Source organism: Bactrocera neohumeralis, chromosome 2 (genome assembly GCF_024586455.1).
Source record: "Bactrocera neohumeralis isolate Rockhampton chromosome 2, APGP_CSIRO_Bneo_wtdbg2-racon-allhic-juicebox.fasta_v2, whole genome shotgun sequence".
In the NCBI taxonomy this organism is placed as follows: Eukaryota; Metazoa; Arthropoda; class Insecta; order Diptera; family Tephritidae; genus Bactrocera; species Bactrocera neohumeralis.
Window position 1 is genome coordinate 52757014 of NC_065919.1, and position 17051 is coordinate 52774064.

General features: G+C 35.3%; 1 protein-coding gene and 1 pseudogene across 7 annotated transcripts in view; both read left to right on the forward strand.

Annotated features, from left to right (window-relative positions):
• The window catches only part of LOC126760820 (uncharacterized), a 163857-nt pseudogene that overhangs the window by 98468 nt on the left and 48338 nt on the right, over positions 1-17051 (forward strand).
• The window catches only part of LOC126751187 (sodium-coupled monocarboxylate transporter 1), a 153144-nt gene that overhangs the window by 47519 nt on the left and 88574 nt on the right, over positions 1-17051 (forward strand). Inside the window, exon 1 of one of the 7 annotated variants that reach the window (XM_050461235.1) lies at positions 12253-12665. The exons of the other annotated variants lie outside the window; for them this stretch is intronic. The gene's annotated coding sequence lies outside the window, so the exon portion shown is untranslated. Of the gene's footprint in view, positions 1-12252; positions 12666-17051 lie in introns of those variants that run through there. 7 annotated transcript variants of the gene reach the window in all.

The following is a 17051-nucleotide window of genomic DNA, read 5'->3' on the forward strand; positions in this document are numbered from 1 at the left end:
ATAGCCTCCAAATCCTTCTGTCACCCTTTGTTTTATCTCTGCGAATGACTGAAAACGGGTTCCCAGGAGCGGCAATTTCAATTTGAGGCTAAATCTGGTGAATACGGTGGTTGATAGATAGTATTCATTGAGGTTTTGGCATTGAATAGTCCAGTCATTATAGTAAGCTCACCTCGGAATTCGATATACCCATTTATATGTCTATAAATACTTGTATATTGACACCCGAGATTCTTACCTAATTTAAGCTTAAATAACTGGACTATAAATTCGGCCACAATCGTGGCTCGATGCGATGGTGCATTATCATCGTGTCAAATCCATGAATTGTTGTTTCGCAATTCCGGTCGTTTTCGACAGATATTCTCATAAAACGCCTCAATACGGCCAAACAGACTTCCTTATTGACTGTCTGTCCCTCCGGAATAAATTCATTATGCATCAAGTCACAAATATCGAAAAAAACAATAAGCATCACCTCTATTTTTGAGCGGCTTTGACGTAGTTTTTTTGGTTTAGGCTCATTTTTTCCCTCCATTCCGTTGACTGTTGATTTGTTTTTCTGTCAAAATTAGAAACCCATGTCACATAGGCAGTTATAATGCTCTCAATGAATGTGGGATCGGAATACCTACGACCAAAGAGATCTGTTTACAAAACCCTTTTCGGAAAACAATCAGCTTTATCGGGACGAGTTGAGCAAGAACGCATTTTGTACCCAAAATATCCGCCAAAAACATTCGAATAGACTCGCAAGAAATGTCGAGCTACCTCGCCAACTCTCTAATCATCTAATTTATCAGCTCAAAAGGTCGAAGGTCGTCCAAAACGAGGCATATCTTCAACGATCTCTCGATCGTCTTTGAAGGCTTTTTACCACTCCTAGGATTATGTATTTGATAAAACTGAATCACCGCAAGTCTTTTCCAACATTCACAATGATTACACATACATACATGAAATTTGATTAGAAATTCGAAATTTGAAACAAATTCTTTGTTCAATATTTTTATTCATTGAAAAAACTGCAACGCACAACTGAAATGTGTGTACCGAACTAAGCAGCCGCTCTAAACAAACTTGTTGACAGATCGCGCTCATATTTGGCATAGTAATTAAGGACAGTCCAACAAACTTAGCAAAAATATTTTTTTGAAATGTCATTTACCCGCGGAATTTTATTTTTGTCGCTTTATCATCAAAAAGTTCACCGGAAATATTTTGAAAACACCCATTTTGACTGGGAAGTTCAATAGATCCTGTTGCAGCTTCGCCATGTCTATAAAAAGGGCTCAAGGTCAAAAATCTCAATTTCCGGTGAAGACTTCGAAAATTCATTGTTTTCTCCATAGCAAAATACTGTCATCAATCATTTTCCAAATGCTAAGTATAACCCCCTGTATTATTATAACGGTAATAATTTTGTCTTTTTACGTAAATATGTAATGTTTTCACTGTATTAAAGAGTTTATTATAACAGTATTTAATGTATACTGTATATTACAGCAACGCGTGGCCGGATCTATTAATTATATTATTTAATGAATAGCTTTCCATTATTCCGGCTTTCAATATTACTTTTATTTCCGTTTTAAATAAAAACAATATAATAATTTAACCTTCAAAACTGTAAACAATTTTGAAATGGCACATGCAGATAAGACGTTCTTTTAAGAAAGCATGTGACTTTGCGCTATGAATCATTGCACCGGCATCATGCCATGAATGCAAAAATCTCTAGACATTATCAGTATTACTGCACTACCCAACAAGAAAGTAAACACGCATATGCGAGTATATACATACAAATACAATTTCTCTTTTTCATTCAAAGTCGTAGATATGTTAGTAGACTTATCAATTTTAACAGCTCTCAAAATTTATTTACCAAATGTGAATAGGTGTAGGTAAACCATAATATTTACTCGACATCATGATCTGATGAGCTGCTGCATATAGGTATACGGTGCTATTTATGGCTGTAGGTATATAAATTTGTGTATATTTACGTTGAAAGCGTCGAAAAATTCATTGTTACCAAGTTTTTGTATGACTCATTTTTATAAGCGGCAAAGAATTTCATTTCAAGAATCTTAAGCCAGTCGTTTCACACTTTTTCTTTTTGACTGACTTTTTTGCATTATTTTTAGGTGTGTTTAAGCACTTGATGGACACTTATCAACAACTAAAGTTACTTATCAAAGTCATTAGAACAAGATTTTGTTACATAACAGTATATTTCTGGGTGGGTTAGAACGTGTGTATGAGATAGGTATATCATATTATATGTATATTCAAAATTGGCATAGTAAATCCATTCCAGATCCATTCAGATCCATTTCCATGTGATACTTTTTGATTTGAAGAAACACTAAGGTCTACTTTCTGGTAATATCTGTAGCTCAACCTTTCCACCCGATCTCACAAAGTAAAAACTATGTCAACTAAACTTCAATAGTGTATTTCCTTCTAATATTTTATACTACAGGGTGAAATCGTGTTATACTCATCCAATAGAACTCGAACAATTTGAACCAGACGTAGATAGGTAAATAGGTAGGAGTGCTGCCACCATGATCTCACTTAGTGCTGGATGCACCAAAGGTTATTTTAGTAATCTCAAAGAACCTGTTTATGTCCGTTATGCTTTTTATGGATAGCCATTCAAGACTTGGTGCCTGATCCAAGAAGTTTATGTCGGGTATGTGATAGAGCTGGACATTCAGAGAGAAAGGGAAGAGTTTCCAAATTCCCTTCTTGCTTGTAACGGCGACAAATATTGTTATAAGGCTGGTTTTTAGCATATGCTTCACAAAAAGCTAGTGTCTCGCGATAATGGCTGTCAGTCTGTATATATTATTTCTGGACCTATTGTCTTTTGTTTCATGTCACACACTCTAGTGTATACGGTTGCTTTATGAGCTCTCTTGTGCCTAGCACTCCCGCTTGAAAGATGCTGCGTGTTTGGTAGACAAATAGAAAGAGAGATAACAAGATTATTGAAGTATACTCCAGCCCTACTCCGCAGTCCATTTTGGACTCGTCAGTATAGGCAGAAGTAGTATCCTTCTAACGTACCAAACCTCTTCTCCATTCACGTCTAGAGGGTAACCTGACCCAAAAGAGCCGACTTGAAAGTCCTTGACCAGATAAAAAATACAGCTTGTGCCAGAACTGAAGATGCTCGACCTTCCTAAGCGACATCACTACGCTAGGGCTCTTGAAAGTTCCAAGAAGATCCGACGTATTTTGTTCAGCGATGAACTGGGACGAAGAGCAACCTGAATAGATCCAAGAGCTACCATTTCGTCCAGACAAAAAAAAATTTGTTGTGGTTTGTAGGCCAGTGGAATCATCGATCCATATTTCTCAAAAATGATTCCAGTGAGAACGTAGCCTAAAATTGAAGCTCCTCAGCGACATTTGGTTTCAACAAGACGGCTCCACTTCCCACACATGGCATCAATCAATGGATTTATTGAGATAAAACTTCAGTGAGCAGATAATTTCACGTTTTGGCCAAGTTCGTGTGACCGTTAGACTTCTTCCTGTGAGGATATGTAGAATCTAAAGTCTATGCGGACAATCTCGCTTCGATTCAAGCCTTCCAGCAAAACATCACGCGTGTCAATCGTCAGTAACCTTACGAAATGCTCGAACGAGTCATGGGAAATTGGTCTGAACGGAGAGACCATCTGCGACGTAGCCGCAGTGAACATTTGAAAGAGATAATCTTCAAAAAACGCATGCCAAGGTATAATCTATCGAATGATAATAAATATTATTTTTACTTTATGCCAAATTCACTGGTCAATTGGTCCTCCAGCAAATAGTTGAACTCGAACCAGACCTTACCCTAACCCCCAGTTACTTAAATAAGATATTCATAAGATAAAATCATATAAGTAAATTGTTTGAGTGACACATTAGAAATACACCCAGAGTAAACACAATTTCCACACGTGTATATAGTAATTACTCGCGCCCACTTGCAGCCCCATTCAAATGAAGTATTTGCACTCTCGAAACAGACGATTTACCCGCACATATTGTCTGCACATACTGACGACCTAAATTGTGTAGCAAAGTTTTCCAACAGATGTCTGTACCTCAATTCCATTTTTTTCCGCACTTGCTTTGGCAATCTTACTTGGCTACCTTGTTGCATTTTTGGCATTTGATTTTTTTCCAATATTCATCGGTAGATCGTTTACCTAATGGCAACCACAATCGATGGCAATCTGCATTTTTCGGTTGCTTTCTTGTGGATTTAATGAAGCTTTCGTTTACTCTCTACCCTACGTGCACAGAAAAATATGTATTTCGCCTGTCTCATCGAGTTATTTCGCTTCTGGCAGTATTCTTCTCATGCTTCTTCTTCAATTACGTTGGTTATCCTTCAAATATTGTGCAAACTCTAAGGTTTTTATACAATTTTATTTTACTCCTTCTCCCTTTCGAGCAAATTTTTCGTACACTTTTTCTTTTCTAATAACAAATAGTAGTCAATATTACAACTACAACGTAAACTGTTGTTATTCTCAATTTGACTCAGCTCGTTCGTTCATCCTATTTGTGGTAATCAATGGTTACCACCAAAGAGTGTTATTGATTTAGTTTCTTATTTATTCAGCAATTTTATAGCCAAACACTTGATAGCATGCAATTGAAGTAGAATTGAGAACAACTGATCGAAATACATACTTTTAGTTTAGAAAATGTGTGTTGTTGTTTCCATGAAGTTTTAGTTCTAAAAACACCAGCTGTTTTTAAATTATCAGTTGCAGGTTTTCTAATTTATTTGAAACTGATGACACACTTAAAGGTAAATTGAGTAGGAGCTCAAATTGCGAATTCAAATAAACTGTTTTCATTATTTCAGGTTGTTGTTTTCTTTATTTTTTTTATTCAATAACTGTTTTGCCATTATAAGAATATTATGCTTTAAGTGAGTCACAAAACAAGCGCCATTCAAAGGCTCCGTAGATTTGATAAAGCTACTAAGATTTCTCACAATTTCTTTTAGATTTAAATAGATTAGATTAGCCGTGGAAGATAATCGTATCACGTCTCAATGAGCTAAAGACTAGACATTGCTGGAGATGACCACCATTTAAGTTGAAAGCCAGATAGGTAGGTAGGTAGTAGTGCTGCCCCCTTGGACTCAATTAGCGTTGGATGCGCCATTTTGATGTACTACCTTAGAACCTTATTATCTTTATATCCAGTTTCATCCTTGCGCCCAAACTATTTGGTGCTCTCAATGAATCTACTTATGTCCGTTATGCTTTTTATGGATAGCCGTCCAAACATTTTGTGTCTGGTTTGCGATAGACCTGAGCATTCACAGAGAAAGTGGAAGATAAATTATTTAGCGCATGTTCTCCAAAGATCAAAAGCCTGTTATAATGGCTATAACTCTATATATACAATTTCTGAATATGTTTAATAAGTCCCTCTTTATATCAGCTCAGCTATTTGTTCATAATGCAAATAAAGCTCTCTCCCGTCACCAGTGGGCATGATAGTAACTCCGCCTTGAATTCTTTCCGTCTTTTCGTTGCACTGGAATTAATACTTGGCGTCGACAAGTCTAGCAATGCCGCCTGGCTATCCGTGTATATGGTTGCTTTCTGTATTATGTCGTAGTTAGTCAATAAAACTCTACAGACCTGGTATATACCTAGTACTTCCGTTTGAAAGAACTGGCTGAGTTTGGTAGACGGATCGTAAGGCAAATGTCAATATCATTGGAGTGTATCCCTGCCCTTACTCCTTAGTCCATTTTGGAACCGTTGGCATAGAACCACTACAACTCTTTTCTATTCACGTCAAGAGGGTAACCTCACCTGAAAGTGACTTTTGAAACCCTTCGGAGGATATGGTCTAATTTGCTTAGGTTTAGCAGCTGGCCTATGCCCATATTCTTTCCGGTTCCAATCTCCTAATTGGTGTTATTCTGATAGCACAACTTTCTGCTAAGTTCCGAGTAAACTCATCTATGAACAGTTGATGAAGACGCATATTAAGTGCCTCAGTCGTTCAGGACTTAATAGCTTTTGTAACCCCTGCATAGGCTGCTCTTTGTATTACATTTAGTTTCCTAATATTAAATTTGTTTTCTTTAATGCCGACCACCTAACCAATTAGAATTGGTCAAATGACTGCCGTGTACGTACATATGACTATATTGGCAAAAAGCTGGAGCAGTAAATTTTCACAAGCTTTTATTGAGGCAAGTTTTCCAACACCAAAATAATTTGCCATAGACAGGAACAGGTAATAATCACTTGGCGCCAGCTCTAGACTATAAGGTAGGTACAGACCCACTATTATGTTCTGGGTGGCCTGGTTTTGACCTGGAGAAACACAGTTCCTCTAGTATTGGTTTAAGCTGCCCGCGTCTGGCCGTTTGCTGCCTTCTGATGGTCCAATTGTTGACTGAATCTTCAGGATTTTTCAAACTCCAGCTCTATTAACTTATAAATTGTTATATATCTGCCTTTACACTCTCCTAAATACGTTATGGATACAGAAACCAGAGAATTGATCACACGCCAATACTAGCACTGAGCTCGCAAACTGTGCGCTCAAAGCTAGTCAAGTAGGGTTTAGCCTCACTAGAAGTGGCTTGATGCTAGACTCGTTTGGGTGCTTTGTCATGGCAGAATCACTGACAATTGAAAACCCAATGAGCTAGTCGGAGGCGACACCGCTCACGTTGGTATGAAACCGAATTGGATCTCCATTGGCCTCTTGATCTACTTGCTCTTAGCAAACTGAATTAGACCGCAATCGTAGGGATTCTTACTGCTCACTGTCAAAAGGCTTTTTTGTGGCAAGGCTATCTTAACGGACGCTGTATGGTGGAGAATAAGTTGTAATCATCCAGCCAATTACTTCTGCATTGTCCAGCCTTTTGAAGTCTGAGGCTTAAACATCTCGGTAGGCTTACCTTCGGCGAACGAAAAAAAATAACCGAAACTGACATTTGCCGTGTTTCTTGCTTTCTTGTTTATTACAACTTTCTTAACCGTCGCTTTTTCCATTTTTCTCAATCATATCTAGTTTTGCTTTAATGACGGATGAAAAGAATTAGTAACAATGTGAAGTTAGCTGTGGTTCCAAGAAGCAAGTAATGCCTGAGCCACATTATTTTATATTTTTTTGTTTTGAATTACTTTGAGTTGAAGTCGGAATTTTCTTGAGTATTTGTATTGTTGTCGCTTTACATATGATTCGTAATATTAACTATATTTTTTTTTGCAAGAACTAATGGCTACTATAATTGTAAGTACGTATATACGAAATTTTAGTTTTTTCAAATAAACGGTTGTTGATAAAGAGAGTGAAAAGATGCCACTTAGTTCAATAAGTAAATTTACTGTTGTCTTTAAGATTCCTCTGCACATTCCTAAGAACTTGTTCACTAACTAATTCTAATATCTGAAGTATTTATGCATTATGAACCACACATCTAACATCAGTTGAAATTTATCGCTTTGGAATTTGATTCCCTGCTGCTGTGAATGTCAACGAGCATCAAATGCGAAACTCTTTTGTTTTTGTACTCTGTAAACCCGTACCGAAGTAATTGCAGCATATTTATTATTTCACGTCACGTCTTCACTTGGCTTTTCAGTGAGTTTTAAATCGCCAAAAGATTTTTTGCCGGGTACCAGTGCGGGGTTTACAAGTAAAATGCGACATCGGAACAACAAAAAGTAATTAAATAAATAAGCTGCTTAATGATTAAGCAATTAAAGCGAAGTCCATAAATCAGCAGTGATTTAATAGCAAAACAAGAAGAAGAAGAAAATTATGGCACAAAATCCGCAATGGATAAAAGCATAAGCAACACAAATAAGAAGGTGATAAAAAATGTTTTTAATTTCACTTTTAAATATGTTTTTTTTTTCTTTACGCAGATAGCAAACTTAAGAGATATGAGCAGTTGTTTGGCTATAAATACAAATTAAATATAAATAGGAGATATGTCTAAGATAATGTGTTTACCCTTCTTCAGTTCTGATGATAATTATTCGATTGAGCCATTTTTAGCAAAAGCTCTCACTCACATACCCGCACGTATACTAAGTACGCAAACAAGTAGTTCTATAGGCCGAATTTCACGTCGAATCTAAAGTAATTCACTTTTATTGTTTTTCTCGGAAACAGCTGGCAAAATATTTACATATCTACGGATACAAATTATGTTTGTCGCAGGCGGTTAATCAAGTGTTGCCAACTCTTATTTGTCTCTTATGTTAGTATACACCTAAACTGTACTAAGTATTTATTTTGTATTTATTCTCTGTTATTATGGACCCTATAAAGGTGCATCATCCAAGTGAATTGTGCGTCACTATTGTGGAAAAAAACTTGCGCTAATTTGTAGACACGGCAAACATAGGAATTATTATTTATTTATATGCGCATTTAGGATTAAATTTTGGGACGCTACTAACCGGGTTTGCAGTTCCAGTTACTTCCAGTTTAGTTTGCGTCAGCAAATTAATCTCTTTGGGAGAGTTTTTTCACCTGTCTGTCGCAGAGATGACGAATTAAATCGCATGATACAACATGTGTTGTGAAGTTTGCAAAATTTTTCGATTAACTCATTAAATAGTTGACAATTTTCTAATTGACTCAATTAAGAGACTTTTTCGCAATATTTCGTCCAGGAGTTATATTTTTATTATTCTTTGTTAATTGAGTCAATAAGCAAAATTTAAATAATTTCAATTTGTTGATTCCATTAATTAAGCGTCATATTTGAACTACATACGAGTTTAACATATTTTCAATATTTTATTAATTGAGTCAATTAGCAATTTTTCGATTAACTCATTAACTAATTGACAATTTGCTCATTCTAATTAGGCGTCATCTTTGAACTACTATGCATTATGTTCTTCAAGAGTTTAACATATTTGCAAAACTTTATTAATTGAGTCAATTAGCAGTTTTCAATTAACTTATTAAATAATTGACAATTTGCTGAATAACTTAATTCACCAATTACTTTGCCTGATGTTCTTTAAGAGTTAAACATATTTTCAAAACTTTATTAGTTGAGTCAATTAGCAATTTTTTATTATCTCATTAACTAAATGACACTTTCTGATTAACTTAATTAAGGTGCGTCTTTAAACTACTTTGCAATATTTTCTTTAAGGGTAAAATATATTTTTAAATTTTTATTAATTGTTTTGTTAATATTTTTAAAATTTTGCAATATTTTCATCAAGGCTAAATTTCGAAATTTTTTTTAATTGAGTCAATTAACACTTTTTTATTAACTCATTAATTAATCGAAAATTTCCTGATTAAGTTAAAAGGCGTCTTTAAACTGCTTTGCAATATTTTTTCCAAAAGTCAAATATGTATATGTATTCTTAAATTTATTTAATGGAGTCAATTAACAATTTTTTATTAACTCATAATTAATCGACAATTTCCTGATTAAATTACTTTGCAAATATATTTTGAAAACTCTATTAATTTGAGTCGATTAACATATCAACGAATTCGCTGGTTGACTTAATTAAGTCGTCAGTAATAAATAGAAAACTTACTGATTGACTTAATTAAAGAGAACCTTCAAATTAATTTGCAATATTTTTTCCAAGAGTTATGTTTTAAATACTTTGTTAATTGAGTCAATTAGCAGGTCGTTGATTAACCTCAGTAATTAATTAATAATTTGCTGATTGACTAAATGAAGTGGCGTCTTTAAACTGAATATCAATATTTTCACCAACATTTGCTCCCACAAATCATCAGAGAAAATTCCGTTGACGTTAAATTTATACTAAAATAAATTTTTTAAAAACTTAACATTTCTTTATTCATGCAACATCACTCCAAACAACGTAATTAAGGTGCTAACGTTTACCTTCCGGTAGGAAATACGTTTAACCCCACAAAAGTCAAAAATCATGTACACGTGCATATAAACAAATAATGTATATTTTTTTAATTACTCAATTTGTTTATTGCATTGTGTATCATTTTCATGCAAATAAAGACATATGAATATTTAAATATTTACAAAGTAATACATAATATATGTGCCAATGACGTGGTATTGCAAAATGAGTCCACAAATGATTGAAATATGTGAGTTTTTTTTGTGTATTTCATTTTAAATTTCATTTCTAAAGCTAAACAATACAGTATAATCTTTCTGGCTATTTGCGGATTCCAACCCAAAAGACAGGGAGCTACGAATAAATAAAGCCAATACCATGTTCTGATGGGAACTATATACCAGTGAGGGTGTGCAGAATCGGCTGGGACAAATGTTAGTAAGATCTGAGCAACATGGCGGGTGAACAAAAACTTCCCGGCCTCTATTTTTTTTCAACATTTTTAACTGGTCTTTCAACATGAGGCCGAACATTGTCTAGACGCGCATTACAGGCATTTTTCGGCAATCTCTCGCTTCAGTTTGTTGAACTTTTGCCAGTAACTTTCCCCATTGATGGTTGCACACGGTTTTAGAAGCTCATAATATTATATAGCGCGCCCATCTGATCCCATCAAATACAGAGCATTACTTTGGCGTTATGGATATTTGGCCGTTGGCTTGTTGGCCAAACTTTACATATGACTTTTCACGTTTTGCGTTATCGTAATGAATCCATGTTTCATCACCAGTCACATTCCAAAAACGGCACTTTTAGTAGCATTCATGGAGCATTTTTGACATGCAAAATCGTATTTCAACGTCGTTCGGCTGCCGTTCATATGACATCCAATTTCTTTGCTTGTGAATATATACGACTGCTTTTATATCAGTTCAAAAAGTTGTATAGTGCACCTTCCCAACTCTCGCCAAGAAAGCTTTGACTGCGATTCTTTTCCGATATCCGTTCACACGACAGTCGTGTCTAAGTAACCGGAATTGACACGGATTTTTATCCGGGCAACGATTGCCAACTCGGTACCATGCCTCAACATTTGTCGGGGAAAGTTTTCTTGCGCTACAACAACAACAACAATATTCTTTTCCTACACAAAGACTTGCATTTGCATAAAAGATGTACTACAATATCTTCTTCTTCTACCTCTTGGCAGCTTTTGCAATAATCGTCGTGCGGTATCCCCAGTCTGCTGCCATGCCTGCAATAAAAAAAATATACCAATATAAGTATCACTTAATAAACAGAACCAGAATGCAGTCGGAAGTACATGATTCAGCGGATTTTTAAGAAATTCCTTAACGTTCACAAATTCAATATACAAACGTACATATGTATGTAACTTCATCAGTTCAACAGCGCTCAAAACTCAGCGTTTGCCAGTTACGTTCTTTTGCCCACAACACCGTTGATTTATTTGTTTAAATATCTCACCTGTATTGCATTCTGTATTTACCGTTGTAAGCGCCAAATTGTAAATATCTGTATTTAAGTATATGTGTGTGTGTGTGTGCTCGTGGGCCTGAGTGCAAGTTCATTTACATTTCATTACTGTTAAAACAGTTAACAGCCCCTGTTGCCTCAATGTTAACACAATATTTGCTTTTACACAAAAACAATAACAACAACAAACAGCCCTTTCGGCAACACCTGTGACACGCTGTCACAAACCGACACATACAACTGAAGTATGTATGTATGTATACTTGTGTGGGTGTAAGTGTACATGAGCGCGTGTGTGTATGTTTGTGTGTGACAATTAAATATTTAGCCCTGCGTCATTTCATCAACAGCCCTTTCATCATCACCCTCGGCCCGCTCCAACGCCTCCGCGCCGCTTGCGTGCTTGACGAACACAGCAGAGCACACACTACATAACAGTAGTTTAAATAGAGAGCGTGCAGAGCGTCTATTTGCTCGCCGCTTAAGCTGTATAAATAGGTAAATGAGAAAAGTGACAACTACAACAAAACAGTAGCTATTAGTTTTTTTATAAAAAAATACAACAACAAAAAGGCGAGAAACAGCATGTTTTTTCCAAGAAATTAAAAACGCAAAATGCCGAGCGCCAAATACACAAACAACAAGCAGAGTAGCGCAATTAAATTTTTCTTCGGAGGCTTTTTTTTCAAACTCCCAGCTATCATCATCATCGACGGATTAGTCTCCAGCTGTCGCTGTGTGTGTGCTCACCAATTGTCGTGTTTACATTTGTGTGCATGTATGTATTGGTGTATCCGATCGGATGTCTGCTCAATTATCGCTGCGCCATGTTCCAGTGGCGCTATATAAAATTAATAAAGCGTTCAGATTTGACATTTATTTCAAGATTGTCGCTCGGTGGTGTACGAAATTGCTTGGCTTGACTAGCGCGCATTAATTGACGTTTCGTTGACATTAGCGTGACACTTCGTAAAAACTCGATTGTGGGGCGCAATCCACTTGTTCTTGTGATTCCAAGAGGCTAATTTAAAAGACTTCGAGATTACGGGCAACTAATTCTAATCGTTAAAGTTTTATTCGGACAGAAAACCGTGCGTTAAACCAGATAATAAGCATATTGAGGCTCTGTGAGGCTAAAGCAACCTTCTTTGGTGTATTCTATAAACGAAAATTAAAACTATAAACGAATTCTCAATACAATTAAAAACATATTTAATAAAAAAAAAGAAAAATAAGAAAAATCTTATAAAAACAAATTTATCAACAAAATACATACATACTCAGCAACTGTTAAAAGTAAGTTCTTCTAAAGCATATAATTTTCAAATAGTTGGAAGGTTTAGGAACCTTCGAACTTTTAAAAAATCTGCTTAAGGGACTGTGATAAGCTTGCAAGCTGCAGATTTTAGACAATCAATATCTTTAGCAGTTTTGTGTAAAATTTAACGGTAAATAGTTCTGGGAAAAATCTAAATCTGTAAGCTACAAGTTCGCCCTGTTTTTATGAAACATTAAGCAGATTTACATATACAAAAGAAAAATAATATACAGAATAGTGGAGGGTAGTCGAAAAAGTCTTTTCGTATTTCTAATCAAAATTATGTATTTTATAATGAACTTTATTGAACCGAATATGTATAATACCATTTTGGCCGACCACTTTTTCTATCTTTCCGCTATAGACATTATTCCATCAGTGTAAAACTTTTCTGGTTTCTCGGCGAAAAACTGCGACAAATAAATTTTTCGGGCTTCTCTTGAAGTCAACTTTTTTCCGGGGAGTTCTGCATTGACCGAAAAGAATGGTAGTTCCATGGTGGAAGGTCAGGGCTATATGGTAAATGTATCAAAACTTTCCAGCCAAACTCTCCAGTTTTTGCCCAGTCATCAAAGAAGTGTGTGGTCTAGCGTTATCTTGATGGAAGATGAAGCCCTTTCTGTTGATCAGTCCTGGCCGTTTTTTCTTCGATTGCTTGCTTCAATCTCATCAGTTATTGACAGTAAAATGTAGAATCAATCGTTCGATCAGTCTGAAGCAACTCATAGTGGATGATTCCTTTCCAATCTCTCCAAACACTCAGCATAGCCTTTCGAGGCATCAATCCTGGCTTTGCGACCATTCGTTGAGCTTGATCACGCTTGGACCATGATCTTTTTCGCACCTTATTGTCGTACATATTTAATCCACTTTTCGTCTCCTGTTACCACTCGCTTCAGAAATGGTTCGATTTCAATTCGTTTCAGCAAAGAATCGTAGGTGTTAATTCGGTTCATTAAATTTTTCACAGACAATTCATGTGGTACCCAAACATCAAGCTTGTTTTTATAGCCAGTCTTTTTTAAATAGTTCAAAACCGTTTGATGATAAAAGTTAAGTTTCTTAGCGATGTCATGGCTGCTTATGGAAAGGTCCTAGTCAATCTTTTCCATAAGTTGATCGACTTTTTCAACGATAGGACGACCAGAGCGAGTTGCATCTTTCACATCGAAGTTTCCAGAACGGAAGCGAGCAAACCATTGTTGTGCTACACCAACTGATGCAACATAGTCTCCGTAAACTTCTCAAATTTCATTGGTGGCTTGCGTGGCATTCTTCCTTTTTTATACAAACATTTCAAAATATAGCTTCTTCATTATTTTCAATTATTTTTGAACAGCTGTAACTTTATTCAACTTCCCAAATTTAATTCTTGTTTGGGTCAAATTAAGCTTAGAATCTCCCTTTCCAACACTATATGGTATGACACAATGTGATTGGTAGCAATGGAGAGATAAGACTGCAACGACATCTATTGACAAAATACGAAAAGACTTTATCGACTACCCAATATAAAAGTTTGACTTTTTACTTGTTATTGCCAAAACCCTATTTGGATGCCAGCAATATTCTAAACTGATATACTAATGGGTTAATCGCATACATACTCGGCGCCGGTAAAACAAGTTCAATTCAGTATGACTTTAAGTGGTTGATGTGTTCGATAAGCTTTTTTGGATCAACACTTTCCTCAACTGGGAACAGTTAAGAGTTTTATAAAGTCTAAAATCGGCAAGGAAAAGCAATTGAAATAAATTTCTCTCCTTAAGGTTTTATTTAACTTTATAGTGGTTGTATAAAATTAATTTATAATGCTATATTTATACAAAATGGCAGCTACTGGACTGATTTTTCGAAATTAACTCCTTATACAGGTATTAGATGACGAAACTGATTCCAGGAACTCGTACTATAAATAGAAACAAAAAATTAAAAAAAAAATTAATTCTGTCAGTTTATATGACAGCTATATCATATAGTGGTCCAATGTTGGTGGTTTCGTCAAATGAACAGCTTCTTAAGGAATAAAATAACGTGTAAAAAATTCAGTTCGATATCTCACAAACTGAGGAACTAGTTTATGTATGTATATACTGACAGATGGACACGCGGTCATGGCTAAATCGCCTCACTTCATTGGGCTGACAATTGATAAAGAATTAATTGAATGGTTTTAGGCTTTTAGGGTGATCTCAATCTACATAAGACTTGCAAACAAAGTACACTTGTTTTTAGCTTTAAATCAACTTTTCGCAAAATGTATTTGTACAAAAAATTTGATTTTTTTACCGTAAAACCAACAGTAAATTTTGTATAAAAGTTGGAGTTATTCCTAAAATAACTTACGTAAAAAACAAGCTTAAAATATTGGTGCTAAAGCTAAGTGAACTAAAAGCTTTGGCACTGCAGCGGATGGGACAAAGACTTTTATTTGAACTATTCTAGCAATTAAATCATTTGTTAGAGCCTTTAAATGTAATTTATGAAGAAAATTAAGTTTTGTGAATGACTGGTTTAGCTGCTAAGATAAAACTGGAGAGTCTTATGGACATATTGCTCGAGGAATAATTAAATATCTTTATTCTGTACTGTTTAAAACAATGAGTCACTTCGGACCATACAAATTGATCGAACAAAATCAAGACAAACAAGAAAGAAGGTCAAAGTTCGGGTACAACCGAACATTTAAACTCTTGTAACTTGCAAAAATCAAAGCCAGGGAAATACTTTAAGGGGTAAAACCAAACACATAGAGCAAAGTCAGCCGGATGTTCGAAAATCCTGATATTAGTTATACATATAGGCACTAGGCCAAGTTTTCGCACAAATTAACATATATTTTTTAGGCACAAAGTTACACGGTTATGAGTAAAACACGCTCTCTTATTTTCATTGGGATAATTCACATATTGGCCGATATATGCGGTACAAAGTCACCCGGAAGTTCGAAAACTTTATATTAGGTATATGGGGACTAAGGCAAGTATTGGTTCGAATCATCTAATTTTTGACACACAGACATACCATTATTAGAGATGGATTATCCTTTAAATTCAGTTATATACATATATCACACATTGACTGATATTTTCGATCAAAAGTCAACTATAGGTACCGGGGTCTAAATATTCGGTACCTATGAGCTTCAACAGGTTTTATTGGATTTAAACAATTTTTGGTCACAAAACACACTAAAGACATTATTCGTGCAAAGTTTAATCCCGTTATATTAATTGCTTCTTGACTTGTATTCTGGAAACTGAACGAATCAAGTGGAATTTGAAATTGTGCTATATGGGAAGTAGGCGCGGTTGTTCTCCGATTTCGTCATTCGCCATTTTCACAATGTGACATAACAATGTAAGAAGCATGCCGTGTACTAAATTTTATCAAAATCGATTGGTCGAGTCCGAGACATAGGATTACACTAAAAAGTGGAGTCCAGTTTTTACGCCGGCTCCCATAAAGCTCTCTCATATTATCTGGTTGGTACAATTAAATTTCTTTGGTGTATTTTGTTATTAATTTATTGCGCTTTTAGTAGTTTGTGACTGTACTAGGGAGTGAGCGGTGTTAGATTTTATCCATTTTTACACTGTCGGTTGAAGTTCTTATGAGATTCGTACTCAGCAAATGTGGTTATTGTAACTTGAGTGGTTTAAGAGATATGTATGTACATGAAACTTGTTAGAGTCCGGGGCCAGGCCCACTTATTCAAAAAATTTTCTCACAGGTGCCCTTGCCACTGCGATCCTCTGTATCAAATCTCTCAATTTAGTGCTTAGTTATGGCACTATATATGTATGTTTTCGGTTAATGGCGATTTGTGGTCGTGGCCGTGGACGAATTACGCCCATCTACGAACTCGATTTTTTTTTTTGTACTAAGAAACCTGCATATCAAGTTTCATTAAGATATCTCAATTTTTACTCAAGTTACAACTTGCACGGACGGACGGACAGACAGACAATTAACCGGATTTCAACTTTTCTCGTCATCCTGAACATTTATATGTATATAACCCTATATCTATCTCGATTAGTTTTAGATGATACGTACAACCGTTAGGTGAACAAGAGTATAAAAACTCTCATATCCTTTTTGTGCTTCGGTGCAGCCGAAATTAGCCTATTTTTTGCTTTATTTACATTTTACACATTTGTTTCATATTTTGCCACTGAAGTCCTGCAATTTTATATTAAAATGCATACAAGAATAAGTTTATTTCATATTATATTATTTTTTTTTTTATATTTTATTGTGCGTTTTAAATAAATGCACTAAATCACGCTCAATTACCCATAAATTTATGTTTTAAAACAACAACAAAAATATTTATTCCAAATAACTGTAAATCAACAAAT